A 19450-nucleotide genomic window follows, 5' to 3' on the forward strand; every position below is an offset into this window, starting at 1 on the left:
TTTCCTTTGTAGCTCAGCTGGTAGAGTCTGCCTGCAATGCCGGAGCTCTGGGTTCAATTCTTGGGTTGGGAAGATTCCCTGGAGAAGGGAACAGCTACCGACTCCAGTATTCTGGCCTGGAGAATTACATGGACTGAGGAGAGTGACAGGCTACAGTCCATGGAGTTGCTAAGAGTCAGACACAACTGAGCAACTAAGTACACACCCACATAAAAAGAAAACGATGACTAAAACCTTGCAGTAATGCAAACACACACACACACACACACACACACACACACCATGAGCTAAAGTATGTGTACCTACTGTAGGTCTTTATTTCCTGAGAAAACAATAGTCTAATTGTTAAGTTTGGACACATATTTTAAAGAAGATCACAATACATAAGAATTTCTGAAATTTATCTATCCAGTACATGCAGATGACACCACCCTTATGGCAGAAAGTGAAGAGGAACTCAAAAGCCTCTTGATGAAAGTGAAAGTGAAGAGTGAAAAAGTTGGCTTAACATACAGAAAACGAAAATCATGGCATCCGGTCCCATCACTTCATGGGAAATAGATGGGGAAACAGTGGAAACAGTGTCGGACTTTATTTTGGGGGCTCCAAAATCACTGCAGATGGTGACTGCAGCCATGAAATTAAAAGACGCTTACTCCTTGGAAGAAAAGTTATGACCAACCTAGATAGCATATCGAAAAGCAGAGACATTACTTTGCCAACAAAGGTCCGTCTAGTCAAAGCTATGGTTTTTCCTGTGGTCATGTATGGATGTAAGAGTTGGACTGTGAAGAAGGCTGAGCACCAAAGAACTGATGATTTTGAACTGTGGTATTGGAGAAGACTGTTAAGAGTCCCTTGGACTGCAAGGAGATCCAACCAGTCCATTCTGAAGGAGATCAGCCCTGGGATTTCTTTGGAAGGAATGATGCTAAAGCTGAAACTCCAGTACTTTGGCCACCTCATGCGAAGAGTTGACTCATTGGAAAAGACTGTGATGCTGGGAGGGATTGGGGGCAGGAGGAGAAGGGGATGACAGAGGATGAGATGGCTGGATGGCATCACCAACTCGATGGACGTGAGTTTGAGTGAACTCCGGGAGTTGGTGATGGACAGGGAGGCCTGGTGTGCTGCGATTCATGGGGTTGCAAAGAGTCAGACACAACTGAACGACTGAACTGAACTAAACTGAACTAAACAAAAATACAAACATATAAGCAAACAGTTTTTGGCATAAAGCATGGACATGGTAATTGTAAGCTGTAAACAAGTAATAAAACAAAGAATTAAAATGTGAAATTACCTCTCTCTTATTGTTCTTTGTGGTGATGAAGTTTTTCAGTTTCCATAAAGACAGTTGCTATCCACAGGGAAGCTATGTAGAAATCAGAAAAGAAAATAAACATTTGCACTATAATAAATATTGAAATTATCAGTAGATTTTCTGTTTCAAAGTAGTTTTCTCAATGTAAATGCACATGCAAATATATATTTTCAGGTCTTTAGTAATAGTAATAACATAATACCAAATATGTTCATTGGTAAATAAGTATTGAATTATGAGCTTCTCTACCCAAAGGCAGTAGACTGACAGACTGTATCATCCATAATGTTTCTCTATTTTCTGAAGATTTTTGTTCTTTAATTTATAAATTTATCTCTGTAGAAAAGTAGAACTTTTTATTTACAGGAAAGATAGTTCAATGGTTGGATGATTAAATAATTATAGCTCTGTGACAATTTCACTAAGTGAAATGATGAAGTAAAGATTAGAATACTGCAAAGTTTTTGATATCACAGGTTTCTGATTCATAGATTCAGTTTCCTTGCATTGGATAAATTTTCTCATTTTATGGAAAACTTAAAACTCCCTGTGCCAGAACCTTTTATGAAGTCTCAAAATTGTTAGTAAAGCAATTTTATTGACTTTGCATTACCTGTATATGACCCTAAGGATATTTTTAAGGTTCTCTTTTCTCAGTATCCAAGCAGGCATATTTAGATTACAGATCACAAACACAAAATGTAAAGTAACATACCTCAATATTTTATTAAAAGTATTTGTTTTCCCATTGGCATCCAAGTTACTATAAGTCTTTTGTGGATAGATTATTCCCTTTGCTCATTTAAAGAAGAATACAAATAAAGCATTAAAAGAATTCCAATAGTAGAAGCTTAGAAGATTTGCTCTAGCAAATATTAAAACAATAGCTATCAAACTAAGGGTTTCAGGGTGGGATAAATTCTTCTTGATACAGAAAATATATATTATTTTATGATCTCATAAAATGATATATTGTGCAGCCAAGTGTGAAAAGAAAAAGAAAGAACTTCTCTTAATAGGAAGATTGGAAACCATTTCAAAGAGAACATTCTATAGCACTGAATATTCACTGAATTTAACTATTTTTTCCTAAAGTTTAGAGGAAGGAGACTGTTAGATTGTTTGCTCATGGATTCAACACATTGATTACATAATATTTATTGGGAGTATTTTAGGTACCAGAGGTGCAATAGATTAAAATCAGAAAATTTCCTTGCTCTCTGGAGAATGCATCTATAGGAGGAAGTATAACAGATGAATAAACAGACACACAAAACAGTTTCAGTATAAGTTCTGTGAGTGAAAATCATGCACGCTGAGTGGACTGACTGCTGGTTTAAATTGAAGAGATAATATTTGACCGGATCAGAATCAAACAAGATCCAGCCATGTTGTGTGCGTTAGGAAAGCACATTTCAGGAAGCTGGGGGGAATGAGCGGGGGGCATCCTAAGATTCTTTAACCTCATGCTTGTGTGGGGAGTTTGATGATCAAACTACTGGCTAATGATGAAAAATGGGGGATATAAGGTTAGAACTTTACAGCAGTTAGGTCTTGTTGCAAATTCCATTTCAAGTAAAGAATTCATCCTATATAGGAAAATAATCTAAAAAAAAAAGGGTGGATATATGTGTGTGTGTGTGTATATATATATATATATATATGATTCACTGTTCTATACCCAAAACTAAAACAAGAATGTAAATGAACTATACTCAAAGTTGGTTTTTTTTTTTTAATGAATTCATTTCATGCCAAGTGGAAGAAAAGACTTTCAAATACAAAAGTAGCGAAGTGACAAATTGTAGTCTTTTTTTTTTCTCTTGGTTTATGGAAAATGAATCAGGAGATTCAATGGGGAACAAGTAAAATCAGAAACAGGAAATAAGTAGTATTTTGGTAGCCTAAGTGTACAATCTTATTTTGTTGGTAATGATTAAAATTTATTTAGAATGAGGTCACATTTTCAGTATATATCTAAAATAAACTTTTAAATGATTGAAGATGAATTTAAAGACAGAAGATTAAAAATGATTGGGAAATTACATATTCTTTAGCTTCATGTACTTCTCTTTTAGCTAGAAGGAGAAGGACATGGTACATGGAACAACAGACTGGTTCCAAATCAGGAAAGGAGCACATCAAGGCTGTATATTGGCACCTTGCTTATTTAACTTATAGGAAGAGTACATCAGGTGAAATACCAAGCTGAATGAAGCACATGTTGGAATCAAGATTGCCCAGAGAAATAACAATAACCTTAGATATGCAGATAATACCACCCTTATGGCAGAAAGTGAAGAAGAACTAAAGAGCCTCTTGATGAAAGTGAAAGAGGAGAGGGAAAAAGTTGGCTTAAACTCAATATTCAGAAAACTAAGATCATGGCATTCAGTCCCATCACTTCAAGGCAAATACATGGGGTAACCATGGAAACAGTGACACATTTTATTTTCTTGGGCTCCAAAATCACTGCAGATGGTGACTGCAGCCATGAAATTAAAAGACACTTGCTCCTTGGAAGAAAAGCTATGACCAAGGTAGATAGCATATTAAAAACCAGAGGCATTAGTCCATTTAGTCTGAGGAAATGGCAACCCACTCCAGTATTATTGCCTGGAAAATCCTGGTAGGCTACAGTCCATGGGGTCGCAATGAGTCGGACAAGATTGAGAGACTTTACATTGACTTTGATAGATTTTACAGTAGTCAGTCATGTATGCATGTGAGAGTTGGACTATAAAGAAAGCTGAGAGGCAAAGAAATGATGCTTTTGAACTGTGGTGTTGGATAAGACTCTCCAGAGTCCCTTGGACTGCAAGGAGATCCAACCAGTCCATCCTAAAGGAAATCAGTCCTGAATATTCATTGGAAGGACTGATGCTGAAGCTGAAGCTCCAATACTTTGGCCGCCTGATGCGAAGAACTGACTCATTGGAAAAGGCCCTGATGTTGGGATGGATTAAAGATGGGAGGGGAAGGGGATGACAGAGGATGAGATGGTTGGATGGCATCACCGACTCCATGGACATGAGTTTGAGTAACCCCTGGGGGTTGATGATGAACAGGAAAGCCTGACATGCTGCAGTCCATGTGGTCACATAGAGTCAGAGACGACTGAGTGGCTGAACTGACTCTAGCTTCTTGAAAATTGCTCTAAAATATCCCTATAGATGTGCTTCCCCCAGTGTCTCAGCAGTAAAGAATCTGCCTGCAATTAGGAGCCACAGGAGACAAGGGTTTGATCCCTGGGTCAGGAATATCCTCTGGAGAAAGGAATGAAAACCCACTCCAGTATTCTTCCTTGTAGAATCCCACGGACAGAGGAGCCTGACAGCCTACAATCCATGGGGTCACAAAGACTCAGATATGAATGAAGAGACTCAGCAAGCATGAAGGCATTGCGAAAGACAGTGATTCTCAGCATGTGTGTGGGGTGGGAGAGGAACAGAGTTTCCACGTCCTATGGATCGTTTGAAGTTTGAGTTTGCATTTTGTTGTCCTTATGATTGAAGGGACCCAACTAATACTTATTCCTGTGAACATTTATCTTTGATGTATTAGCTGTCCTGGCTTTCAGCAGGTCCCACATAATTGTCCTGTGCCTTGAACAAATTATCAGAACTTTATTCATAGATCCAAACATATTTTAAATAGATTTAATGTTCACTGATATTTCCAGAATTGTACCTAATATTCAAAATAAGGAAAATATTTACCAGAAATTATCATTATTTTGGAAAAATCATACCATCAATAATAATTCTACTTAGGGTGAATTTGAATCAAGAATACAATAAAGATGTATCAGTCTGCATTTGTATCTGTTGCATACAATTATGTACCAGAAATTTTTGAGGGTCCTTTTAACAGTTTCAAAACCAAAACATTGTGACATTTGAAACATAAAATGAAAGAATCTCTTTGCTGCTGCTGCTGCTAAGTTGTTTCAGTCGTGTCCGACTCTGTGCGACCCCATAGACGGCAGCCCACCGGGCTCCCCCGTCCCTGGGATTCTCCAGGCAAGAATACTGGGGTGGGTTGCCATTTCCTTCTCCAATGCATGAAAGTGAAAAGTGCAAGTGAAGTCGCTCAGCCGTGTCCGACTCCTAGCAACCCCATGGACTGCAGCCTACTAGGCTCCTTCATCCATGGGATTTTCCAGGCAAGAGTACTGGAGTGGGGTGCCATTGCCTTCTCTGAAGAATCTCTTTAGATTTTATCAAAAGAGGTTATGTTCAAAATGAATTATATAGTTATCATTTCATATTTACAGTTATAGTAGAACAATGTTAAGAATGATGTTATAAAATTCTATATCGAATTTATTTACTTTTTTCTTGCACTGATAAATATTTACCTTGCCCAAAGCAATGAAGATGCTTTCCAATTTTTTCCTCTGAAAGCTTTACTGTTTTTCCTGACATATTAAGAACAGTCCCTCTGCATTTGACTTATACCATCTCCCACATTGTATTCCTTTCTTACATTTGTATTCTTTTTTTGATCTTACTTTCAATTTGGCTTATTTTTATTTATCTATCTTTAGTGTCAATAATTTCATCCTATCCCATAATCTTTTGCTAACCCTCTTTTTTGAATTTTGATTTTAAATATGCCTTTTTTTTTAATCTTTCTTTCAATTTGGCTTATTTTATTTACTTATCTTTAGTGTCAATAATTCCATCCTATCCCATAATCTTTTGCTAGCCCTCTTTTTTGAATTTTGATTTTAAATATGTATTTTTCAAATCTAGAATTTCCATTTATAATTTTAATGTATTCCTATACTCGATTTTCTCCATATTTTAAACTATCTTTAAAACAGTGGCATGTCCTCTGTTTTCTTTACTATATTAACTGTATTTAAAAATCTTGGATGTACATATTTGTGTAATTAGAGAGTATGCTGTACAAAATGGGTATTATGACCCTGCTAGCACTTTGAATAATTTTTTATTTTGTGTCAGTCACTTTGGGTAAATCTTCTGGTCCTAGATGAAGTGATCTTCCTCTAGAGGTGGTTCTTTATTTCCTTTACTAATTAGAGAGATTTGGGAGCTCATTTCCTTAAGTCATTTAGTGATAAAAATGAGCTACAGTTAGGTGGATCTCGGAGTTCCAGCTGAGATTATAGTGTATGCACCTGGGTCATGCCCTTAGGGATGCTCAAGTGTCGTCTTTGCCTTTTCAGGGCTGTAAGCCTGCCAAAGTTCCAGTCAGCTTAGATTTTAGACCTCTATGCTGCACAGAATTTAAAAATGTTTTTAAAAGAAAGCCTTTTAACTGCAAGACTTCAAAAATGTCCTTTATTTTTCTCTGTCCCTGCAGGAGTAGTTCTCTGCTTCTACAAAGCGTAAACTCTTAGCCTCTTAGGACCACTTAGAATTGCAGAAGCCACTGGGGACTCTCAGGGTACACATGATTAACTCATCACTGTAATCTTCTCCTCCAGAATCATAGCCCTTTTCATCAATCTTGAGTTAGGCATCTCTGATACCTGTAAGCAATTTATTTTGGTGTTTTGCATTTTATCTGCTTTTTGTTTATTTGGGTTTTGTTTTTGTTTTTTAACCTTTTCTATACCATCAGTTCAGTTCAGTTCAGTCGCTCAGTCGTGTCCGACTCTTTGCAACCCCATGAATCGCAGCACGCCATAAATTGGCCACATTACAAGCACGTGTTTTATTAAGAGATACTCTCAAGAAAACTCATAAATATTACATTGTATTTCATGAAATATCTCTTCAATTTTAACATGAAAGTGATACTTTGCCAAAATTTTGTCTAAAATTAACATTGCAGAAAAATAAACGTCTTTGCCTTTTTCTTTTGCCCACTTCCACTCATCAAACCATTGACTCCTAACTGGGATCTATATGTACCTATTTGAGAAGCCTAAAATGTTAACAGTATTTGAACATAGTTCAATATGTGTGAAAAATGGGGTAAACTTTTCTGTTTTAAATGTGCTAAAATGGTAAAATAATAAGGTTAAATCCTGAGTAGGGAATTTTAAGCAAGGATTTGAACTGTGATCAGAGTAGATTTTGCATGTGATTCCTGGAAATTGAAACTTTCTTCTCTTTTATGTTAGTTATCTTTGGTCAAAAATAATTGCTTGTTTAATTACATTTCACAATTTTTCCAATAAAAGGGAATATTAATAGATAATTTGTATATATTAAACTATAAGAAAAATGAACACATCTCATTAGTTGTAGCATGATAAACATGTACAACGAAGTCCTGGGTTTACATTTAAGTCCTGCCATTTCAGTTTTTTGCCACCAACCCTTAGTGTCAACTATTATTTTCATAACAGTTTACAACCTATATTGTGGATTACAAAGACTTGTCTCACAATCTTTCAAAAACAAAAGGTAAATTCAAATTGAAATGAAAAAGGCATCTCTATTCATATGTAGGGATTATTATCAAAATCATGAAAACATTATATTGATACCTATCACTTATTGTAATGGCTCCCCAAAGATATCTATATCCTAATTTCCAGAAACAGTGACTACATTAAAGTATATGGCAGAAGAAGAGTATAAGTGCTGTTGTTTTTGTTGTTTAGTCACTAACTTGTTTCCAACTCTTATGAAACCTCACGAACTGTAGCCCACCAGGCTCCTCGGTCCATGGGATTTCCCAAGCAAGAATACTGGAATGTTTTGCCATTTCCTCCTCCAGGGGATCTTCTAGACCCAGGGATCAAACCCACATCTCCTTCAAGTCTCCTGCCTTGCAGGTGGATTCTTTACACACTGAGCCACTGGGGAAGCCCCATAGTGATATAAAAGTACTAGCTTTACTGATATTTATTGTCCTTCCTATTACCCTACACTGTGTTATATCATTATTATTTAGTTTAATGCTCAAAAAAAAACCCTCTGAAATATTGCTCTTTATATCTCAGATCATAGGTAATGAAGCAGAAGGTGAGGGAGGTTAATTTGCCCAAGTATTGGAAACCCCAATGTAAAATAATTGCCAAACAACAAGGCTAATTTTAATAAATTTAAGAATTATTGCTTTCCTGTGTATCCAGTCTTGTACTATTCTAAATGTTCTTTCGTCTGTACTGGAAGTGTCAGTAAATTGTGGCCACTAAGTCAGAATTCAATTTGAAAGGTCATTTAGAAGAAGAAAAATCAAAAGCAAGAAAAAAGAAGGGTATTTCTCAGTATTGTAGAAATACATGTTTTTGACAAAATATTGAGTGTTGATGCCTCAATTCTTACCCCTCCTTTTACAACATTATATCATCTCAAATAGGCTGTCAGTTGAGCTCTAATTTCACAAAAACAAATTTTATTTTTCATGATTTTACTTCTCTATTTCTGGTCATCTAAGTAGCTTCTTCAATGGCTTCCCTTACTCCCCATATTCTCACAGACTATGCTCATAGATTAGTTACAGAAATGTTCTAAAAATATAAATTAAATAAAATAATGTACTTCACTTAAAACATGATGACTTCCATGTATAATATGAGTGCAACTGTACCACGTACTTTTTGCCTTTTCATACTGTTATCAAGGCAACACTATGAAAAGGCAAAAAGATAGGACACTGAAAGAGGAACTCCTCAGGTTGGTAGGTTCCCAATATGCTACTGGAGATCAGTGCAGAAATAACTCCAGAAAGAATGAAGAGATGGAGACAAAAAAAAAACAACACTCAGTTGTGGGTGTGACTGGTAGTGGAAGTAAAGTCCAATGCTGTAAACAGCAATATTGCATCAGATCAGATCAGATCAGTCGCTCAATTGTGTCCGACTCTTTGCGACCCCATGAATCGCAGCACACCAGGCCTCCCTGTCCATCACCAACTCCCAGAGTTCACTCAGACTCATGTCCATCGAGTCAGTGATGCCATCAGCCATCTCATCCTCTGTTGTCCCCTTCTCCTCCTGCCCCCAATCCCTCCCAGCATCACAGTCTTTTCCAATGAGTCAACTCTTCGCATGAGGTGGCCAAAGTACTTTCAGCTTTAGCATCGTTCCTTCCAAAGAAATCCCAGGGCTGATCTCCTTTAGAATGGACTGGTTGGATCTCCTTGCAGTCCAAGGGACTCTTAACAGTCTTCTCCAACACCACAGTTCAAAAGCATCAATTCTTCGGCACTCAGCCTTCTTCACAGTCCAACTGTCACATCCATACATGACCACAGGAAAAACCATAGCCTTGACTAGACGAACCTTTGTTGGCAAAGTAATGTCTCTGCTTTTGAATATGCTATCTAGGTTGGTCATAACTTTCCTTCCAAGGAGTAAGCGTCTTTTAATTTCATGGCTGCAGTCACCATCTGTAGTGATTTTGGAGCCCAGAAAAATAAAGTCTGACACTGTTTCCACTGTTTCCCCATCTATTTCCCATGAAGTGATGGGACTGGATGCCATGATCTTCGTTTTCTGAATGTTGAGCTTTAAGCCAACTTTTTCACTCTCCACTTTCACTTTCATCAAGAGGCTTTTGAGTTCCTCTTTACTTTCTGCCATAAGGGTGGTGTCATCTGCATGTCTGAGGTTATTGATATTTCTCCCTGGAATATTAGGTCCATAAATCAAGGCAATTTGGAAGTGGTCAAACGGGAGATAGCAAGAGTGAACAATGACGTTTTCAGAATCAGCGAACTAAAATGAACTGGAATGGGTGAATTTAACTCAGATGACCACTACATCTACTACTGTGGGCAAGAATCCCTTAGAAGAAATGGAGTAGCTGTCCTAGTCAACAAAACAGTCCTAAATGCAGTACTTGGATGAAATCTCAAAAATAACAGAATGATCTCTTTTCACTTCCAAGGCAAACCATTCAGTATCACAGTAATCCAAGTCTGTGCCCCGACCAACAATGCTGAAGAAGCTGAAGTTGATCGGTTCTATGAACACCTAAAAAACCTCCTAGAACTAACACCCAAAAAGATATCCTTTTCATTACAGGGGAGTGGAATGCAAAAGTTGGAAGTCAAGAAATACCTGGAGTAACAGTCTAATTTGGCCTTGGAGTACAGAATGAATAAGGCAAAGGCTAACAGAGTTTTGCCAAGAGAACACACTTGTCACAGCAAACACCCTCTTTCAACAACACAAGAGAAGACTCTACACATCACTGGACATCACCAGTTAGTCAATACCAAAATCAGATTGATTATATACTTTGCAGCCAAAGATGGAGAAGCTCTATACATTCAGTAAAAACAAGACCAGGAGCTGACTGTGGCTCAGATTGTGAACTCCTTATTGCCAAATTCAGACTTAAATTGAAGAAAGTGGGGAAAACCACTAGACCATTCAAGTACGACCTAAATCAAATCCCTTATGACTATACAGTGAAGTGACACATAGATTCAAGAGATGAGATAGATGGAGTGCCTGAAGAACTATGGACAGAGGTTCATGACATTGTATAGGAGACAGGGAGCAAGGCCATCCCCAATAAAAAGAAATGCAAAATGGCAAAATGGTTGTCTGAGGAGACCATACAAATAGCTATGAAAAGAAGAGAAGCAAAAGGCAAAAGGGCAAAGGAAAGATATACCCACTTGAATGCAGAATTCCAAAGAAAAGCGAGGAAAGATGAGAAAGCCTTCCTCAGTGATCAATGCAAAAATATAGAGGAAAACAATAGGCTAGGAAAGATTAGAGATCTCAAGAAAATTAGAGATACCAAGGGAATATTTCATGCAAAGATGGGCACAATAAAGGAGAGAAGTGATATTGACCTAACAGAAGCAGAAGATATTAAGAAGAGGTGCAAGTATGCACAGAAGAGCTATAGAAAAAATATCTTCATGATCTGGCCTAGAGCTAGATATCCTGGGATGTGAAGTCAAACATTACTATGAATAAAGCTATTAAAGGCGATGGAATTCCAGTTGAGCATTTCAAATCCTAAAAGATGATGCTGTGAAAGTGCTGCACTCAATATGCCAACAAATATGGAAAACTCAGCAGAGGCCACCAGACTGGAATAGGTCAGTTTTCATTTCAATCTCAAAGACAGGCAATGCCAAAGAATGCTCAAACTACCACACAATTGCACTCATCTCACATGTTAGCAAAATAACGCTCAAAATTCTCCAAGCCAGGCTTCAACAGTATATGAACCATGAACTTCCAGATGTTCAAGCTGGATTTAGAAAAGGCAGCTTAGATTTAATATACCTCTCTGATATGTTTTATATAGCCCTTCAAAATTCAGCAATTTGAAATAAAAATGTTATTGGAGATATTGGGTATACAAATTTTTTTTAATCCAGTATTTTACAAAACTACCATATATATCCTTAATTCCTTTCAGTTTAGTTCAGTTCAGGCACTCAGTCGTGTTCGACTCTTTGCGACCCCATGAATTGCAGCACGCCAGGCCTCCCTGTCCATCACCAATGCCCAGAGTCCACTCAAACTCACATCCATTGAGTCAGTGATGCCATCAGCCATCTCCTCTTCTGGCGTCCCCTTCTCCTCCTGCCCCCAATCCCTCCCAGCATCAGAGTCTTTTCCAATGAGTCAACTCTTCGCATGAGGTGGCCAAAGTACTGGAGTTTCAGCTTTAGCATCATTCCTTCCAAAGAACACCCAGGGCTGATCTCCTTTAGAATGGACTGGTTGGATTAATTATTATTATACATGTAAATATTAAAATAAAAATAAGATTCATTAGAAAAATATGGGAGTACATATATAGCATATTACTTTGTATTCCCATTGAAAAATCTAAATTTCACATTCTCAGCATCAGTGTAGAACTATATTCAGTTCTCCAGTTTTATTGTAAAACCAGTATGAAACAATTCTAATTTAAAGGCCATGTGGCCTTAAAATCAAACCCTAGAAATGAAATTGCTTCAATATTAAGATAAGCTCCAGGGATGGGTTTTAAATTCCAATTTTTAAAAAATTTTATATGTCTTTGATGAGCCATTTCTCATGTTCATTCCAATGAACAATAAGATCAGAGTAATCAAAAACAAGAATTTCAATTCCAAACATATCCCTAGAGATGACATCAATATAAAAGCAGTTTTATCTGGATAGGTTTTGAATTTTCATTATTTCTAGGGAATTTGTGCTATTTCTTTATTGTTGGTAAATAGCCCAGTAATACTTATTTTGATCCTAAGGCAGATTAATGTATTATGCCACATCATATTAGTTTCATATGCCACTCTAGTGAAGAAAACATGATTTTTAAATCCTTCTTGTCTCTTCATTTATCAGTTTATCACTGTCTACATTTAATATGTGTTTCAACTGCTATTTTACTCTATTTTACTCTTTGTTACAGAATAGTTTATGACAGCTTTCATTTATTATGTGTTTATACTGTTCTGAAGACAATGCGTGTTCTCACTTAATTCTCCAAATAACTCAATAAAGAATCAAGTCATGGAGAGAACATATAGGAGCTTCTTCTAGATCAAAGAACAAGTCAGGGTTAGGACAAAGATTTTAGGCTAACAGCCTGAATCTAGAGTCTGTTTTTCTAATCTTAATGAACAAGCTCTAAACAAACGTTTCTCAGAAACTAATTTAGTGACTGTATATATGTGAGTTTGTATTTATACATAATATGTGACATATTGTAATTTTACCATTTAAAAAATTTAAAGAATATCCTTCAATATTTATTTTAAGTATATATTTGGCATTTAATTTTTCTCTTCTGTGTCTATGAATACACTTAACTATGAGTATATTGTGTAAAACAGTGCAGAGAAATAATGTCAAGTTTATCTTTTTGCTTGAATAAGTGAATATTAATAGAAAAGCCAAAGATATCTTTAAATATTCTTTTAAAAACTTAATAATTCATTTTACTTTTGTAATTTTCTATCTAGGCTTATTCTAATGTAGTTTTAAATAAGAATAACATTATATAAATCAGATAGATTGATAGAGATAGATGATGGATCATTGTAACAAGGGGTGGGGAAACTGTAGGACTTTCAAAAGAGAAAGGAAACACACAAAGGAGACCAAAACCCAGAAACAACAAGGATTTAAAAAGTTAGCCAGTTTTGCTTAGTCAGAGTTGATGTTTGTAAAAGGTTCACGAGAAAACTTGATTATTAACAAGAATAGAGTTATCTTTGTATGCCTGGTTTAGTCATATTTGACTGCAATTCCACCAGAGAAAATAAGAAATCATATTAGCGTCACTTATTTCAGAAAAGTGAAACCTACAAAGAAAGAAGGCATAAATGTAAATAAAAGAGATCAGTAGTAGGAAATGGCATAAATGGTAACAAATGAGACTTTCAGCAACATAACATCTCTCTGACAATTGCTTCTTTCTGACCACAGTTAGGAAAGTATATGATTTTTTAGGAATATATGCAACTGGGTTAAGCTTATCTAAAAAATTCAGGGTTAAATCTTCATCTCAAGGTCCTTAATTTAATCAACCTTGAAAAATTATTTTTGATATTGTCATATTTTTGGTTTATAAGAAATATGTCAATAATAATCTATATTATTGGCCTTGTTTCCTGTTTCTGGCACAAAGCTTCTAAAACTCTTGATTAAATTTCCTAAATGATAGGATAGGGGAGGTATCTTTTGTTATATAAACATAAGGTGACTTTTGGAAATTCCCTAGTAACATAAGTGCTTCCTGGTAGTTCAGGTAGCAAAGAATCTCTCTGGGTCAGGAGAATTCCCTGGAGAGGGGAATGGCAACCTACTCCAATATTCTTGCCTGGAAAATTCCATGGACAGAGGAGCCTGGCAGGCTACCATCCATGGGGTCACAAAGAATTGGACACTATTGAGCAACACACACACACACACACACACACACAATCTAAGGATAGGGGCTGGTTGCCTGCAAAGGAAACCCACCTTGTGATTAGAGGGTGGGAACTCAGTCCCACTCCTGGACCTCCAAGGAAGAGAGAATAGATGGAGATTGAATTCACCTGCCTCTGTATTACACCTGATTGAATTTAATCATACCTCTGTAATGCAGGCTCCATAAAATTCCCAAAAGATAAGCTTCTGAGAGCTCTGAGACCCTTCCCAAAGACTTAGCCCTATGCATCTCTCTGTCTAGCTGTTCCTGAATTCTATCTTTTTATATTAAATTTCTCAGTTCTTTGAGCTGCTCTAGTAAATTAATTTTATCAAGGAGGGGTTTGTTGGAACATCTGTCCTATAGCCTACAAGTGAGAACAGGTATAACCACAATTTGATATTGGTATCTGAATAGAAGGGGATCAGTCTGGTAGAACTGAACCCTAAACTTGTGGTATCATCTCCTATTAGACAATGTCAGATTTGAATCAAATTGTAGGATGTCCAGTTGGTTTCAGAGAATAGCTTGATTTCTGGGGAAAACTCACACATTGAAATTGCTCTCCGAATCGTAGAAGTATCAGTCAGAATCATAGGCAATATATATTGACAAGTTCTGAGATTAGAATTGATATCTTAGGGGGCTAATATTCTGCTTGCTGATGCTAACTGATTCTGAAGCTAAAGCTCCAATATGTGGCCCCTGATGCAAAAAGCTGACTCGTTGAAAAAGACCCTGATGCTGGGAAAGACTGAGGGCAGAAAGAGAATGGGGTGACAGAGGATGATCAGATGGATAGCATTACTGACTCAATGGACAAGAGTTTGAAAAAACTCTGGGAGACATAGAAAGACAGGAAAGCCTGGTGTGCTACAGTCCATGGGGTGGCAAAGACTTGGACACAAATTCGTGACTGAACAACAGCAACATTCTGCCTACCAAAAGAGTACCTACATTTCGGGAAATTATTGGCAAAAGGATCTCTTTGTTATGATAAATGACTTTGTCTAAACCCTAAAGTGTAGACATTATTATTCCTTTTACAGTGTCTGTAGCAGGTACAGCCACACTGTCAAATAAATATTTCATGAAAACCAGTTGTGGGCAATACATTTAGCATTTATATAAGGATATAAGTAGCTTAAGACAAATTAAAATGTTTAAGCAGTTATTCTAGACAATTCATCGTTTAAGAAAATACAACTTTATTCATACATAATTATTAATTTTGTTTAAAGACTATTCAAACATATCATTTCCTATAGGAACAGGCAAGAAAAATGCATATAATTAGACTGTGATAGTATAGGAGGAGTTAAGGTAGAATTCAGAATGAGTCTTGAAGTTTAAATTAATAGTAGGGAGGAGGAAAAATAAACATTTGAAAACTATAGGGCAACACTCAACAAAATTCTATGGAAAGATAGAAGTACATAAATGAAAGTCTAATAGGAAACACTTTCTAGTGAGCAAAGGTTCTCTTCATGTGCTGTAAAAATTCTGTGTGAATGATACTTAGCATCCAAGTTGTGGGACTTCAAGTTCAGCTTCAGTTCCCTTCCATTATCTCCTATGAATCCTCCTGCTGCTGCTGCTTTTCTTTTCTTGAAATGCTTGTGCTCATAAATTTATCTGATCAGTATCCGATTAGTTTATTTCTCATATAATGTACTTGAATCCTTGTTAAGGCTTTATCATTCTAATCTCTTAAATCATGACACAGTAATTTTAAATTGTGCCATCTAACACAGGCTATTCTCTTTAGGAATAAGTCATCATTATTTGTAACAGGATATATAAATATGGCTTTGACCTCCCATTTTTTGAGATATTTGCATAACTCTTCAATTCAGTTCAGTCGCTCAGTCGTGTCCAACTCTTTGCGACCCCATGAATCGCAGCACCCCAGGCCTCCCTGTCCATCACAAACTCCCGGAATTCACTCAGACTCACGTCCATCGAGTCAGTGATGCCTTCCAGCCATCTCATCCTCTGTCGTCCTCTTCTCCTCCTGCCCCCAATCCCTCCCAGCATCAGAGTCCTTGCCAATGAGTCAACTCCTCGCATGAGGTGGCCAAAGTACTGGAGTTTCAGCTTTAGCATCATTCCTTCCAAAGAAATCCCAGGGCTGATCTCCTTCAGAATGGACTGGTTGGATCTCCTTGCAGTCCAAGGGACTCTCAAGAGTCTTCTCCAACACCACAGTTCAAAAGCATCAATTCTTCGGTGCTCAGCCTTATTCACAGTCCAATTCTCATATCCATACATGACCACAGGAAAAACCATAGCCTTGACTAGACGGACCTTTGTTGGCAAAGTAGCATCTCTGCTTTTGAATATGCTATCTAGGTTGGACATAACTTTCCTTCCAAGGAGTAAGCATCTTTTAATTTCATGGCTCTAATGTCCAAATATTCTTTCTGAGTCTCTTCTGGTGCCATTGTTTGTTTTGAAACATACCAGCTAGTGCCAGTTGTCATTTGCAAATGCTTTATAAGGACAAGGCAAGAGAGCCAGCATAGTGTCCTGGGTGAGTTCATTAGCCATACTCTGTACTCTGTAGTAAGCCTGTCCAGATTTGGATCCAGGTTAGCTACATATCAGTTTTGTGATCATGTGCAACTTAGACTTCTCAATTCTTCATTTTTCTTGTCTGTAAAAAGTGTACAGTAATAACAAGCATTTAATCCAGTTGTCATATGGAATTAAAAAATTAGTATCAGAAAACAAATTGTGTCTAAAATATGACAGATTCTATATAAATGTTAAATAAATAAAACAAACTTGTCATCTAGTTCAGTAATATGATGCAGTAATATGGTTCTTTCCAGGTTGTCAATTTAAAGTTTGCATAATTGATTTTTTTCTGTCATAACAAAGATTTCATTAGTTGATACATATAATAAAGATAACACAGTACTTGTTTCATAGAAAGTACTCAATTCATTATATATATTATTCATCTTGGTATTATTGTGAGACAATAACAATTTTATTTAGTGAAAATCAATCCATTTAGCTCATGAAATGTAGCACAAATGAGCACATATTTAAAATAATCATATCTTTAAAAAGAAAATATGCTCCTAAGGCTAAAGAAGAAAAGAAAGAACATTTAAAAACAGGCATTTATAGTAGTTTATAATAGATATGTGAAAAATTTAAAAGAAAAAAACTACTAATTTCATTGTAATTTTTTTGTAATATTGTACAAAAAGTGGTCAAATGAATTAAAAGACTGAAGATCATGTACAAAATCTATTTTTTATGGCACAGTGAATAAAATAGATGAAATGCTCCAAGCAGTGGAAATTATTTTTAGTTGAAAGTTTATTAGGAAAGAATCCTTTGACCGATGGAAAATTAGTATCTACCTCGCTTTATTCAAACATGATTTGGGGAGTTATCAGAGTGAAAGTTGCACAAAGACATGAATATCCAACTGGGAATATCAGCTTAAGTTTAATGGGTAGTAGTTACCTAGGAACAGAAATTATCCCTAGACCATTAATAAGAAAAGAAGTTCTTTGGAATTACAAAGGCAATGTATTTATTTTTTTTTTAAGGCAATGTATTTAAAAAAATGTCCACAAAGTGACAAGCAGAAGATAACTAATAGACTGCTATGCTGAAAAAATTAGGCTGGAAATGTGGTGAAACTGTGTAACATAAGGATATGACATCTTTATATCAAAAGGCTATTCATTAATGCATAAATGTCTAGGAAACTAAAGGCCAAAATAATTAAGAAACTGACATCTACATGCTGAAAATCTGACAAAGATATAAAAACAATGAATCTACGTCAATATTTATTTAAGAAAAAAAAAGCAATAGTAACAGTAATATAAAATCATGGAAAACACAAGGCGAGTTTAATCATAACTTCAGTACCCTAGAAAATTTTTTGCAGACTTCTCTCCCAGGAGGAGCTTCCCTGGTGGCTCAGACGGTAGTCTGCCTGTGGTGCCGGAGAGCAGGGTTCGATCCCTGGGTTGAGAAGATCCCCTGGAGAAGGAAATGACAACCCACTCTAGTATTCTTGTCTGGAAAATCCCATGGATGGAGAAGCCTGGCAGGCTACAGTCCATGGGGTCATGAAGAATCGGACACTACTGAGCGACTTCACTTTCACTATCCCAGGTGGTGCTGATGGTAACGAACCCGCCTGCCAAAGCAGTAAACTCAAGAGCCCAGGATTGGATCCCTGGGTCAGGAAGATCCCCTGGAGGAGGAAATGGCAACCCAATCCAGTATTCTTGCCTGGAGAACTCCATGGACAGAGGAGTCTGTTGTGCTACAGTCCATAGGATCACAAAGAGTTGGACCTGATTGTGCACACATAATACACAGGGATGTCTGTTTTTAGAATAAATGCAATACATAAGAGTCCTGCAGTGTTATATGAAAAGGAGAAACTTTGCTAAATTCCTAAATTTAAAACGTTGGAGATCTCTAGTGTATACTTTTAATATGCTAGTTTATGAAACTCAAATGTACTATCATTTAATAAGATTAATGTATTTTTGAGCCATATGAATGGGCAGCATACAAAAAGAATTTGAGTAATACTTCCCTAGGTGTTCATAAGAATTACCTGATTGACACTTTCTTGTAATTTCATCACCTCTCATACTATGTAAAGTCAAGAAAGGAACAAAACAGGTGCTATTTATCTGCTCTGAAAGTTTTTTAAAGCTAGTTGGAGTGACTCATCTTTATAATCAGATGCCTAGCTAAATGACATTGAGTTTCACTATACTCTTATATTTCTGAGTGCAGGAAGGAATTTGTCTTTGATGCAAAATAGAAAGCAAAGAGTTCATTTGGGCATTGCACAGAGAATAAAAAGAAGGGGCTGACCTGGTGAAAATTACGTATTCATGGAATATTTTATATTAAATTGCTGTTTCTAAATGCAATCCTATAAGCTTTAAATGGAAAATTTCCTTTGGTTATAGTGAGTTTTCCTGTATATAGACTACAATATTACATTTTTACTTGTTTGTTAATGATATATGTTGCTCATTTTTCAAAAGCAAGCCATTTTGGAAAATTTATTTGCAAATAACAACATAAAATTAGGCAATATTTTCTTCAAATGGTTATTTTTATAAATAGGTTATAATCTGATTTTTTTACTTGAAAAAATTACAATGGCCAAAGACTACTATTGTTTTCATCATGGCATTCTTAATAACTGAGCAGTATTTTTTAATAATTGTGCAGACTGAATCTTTCAATTTGGTGTTTCTCTTACTTCTAGGAGAGAAATAACTGCTGTACTTTGCTTCTTTTCATTGTAATTAAAATTCAT

The sequence above is a fragment of the Bubalus bubalis genome, chromosome 17 (assembly GCF_019923935.1).
Source record: "Bubalus bubalis isolate 160015118507 breed Murrah chromosome 17, NDDB_SH_1, whole genome shotgun sequence".
Lineage (NCBI taxonomy): Eukaryota > Metazoa > Chordata > Mammalia > Artiodactyla > Bovidae > Bubalus > Bubalus bubalis.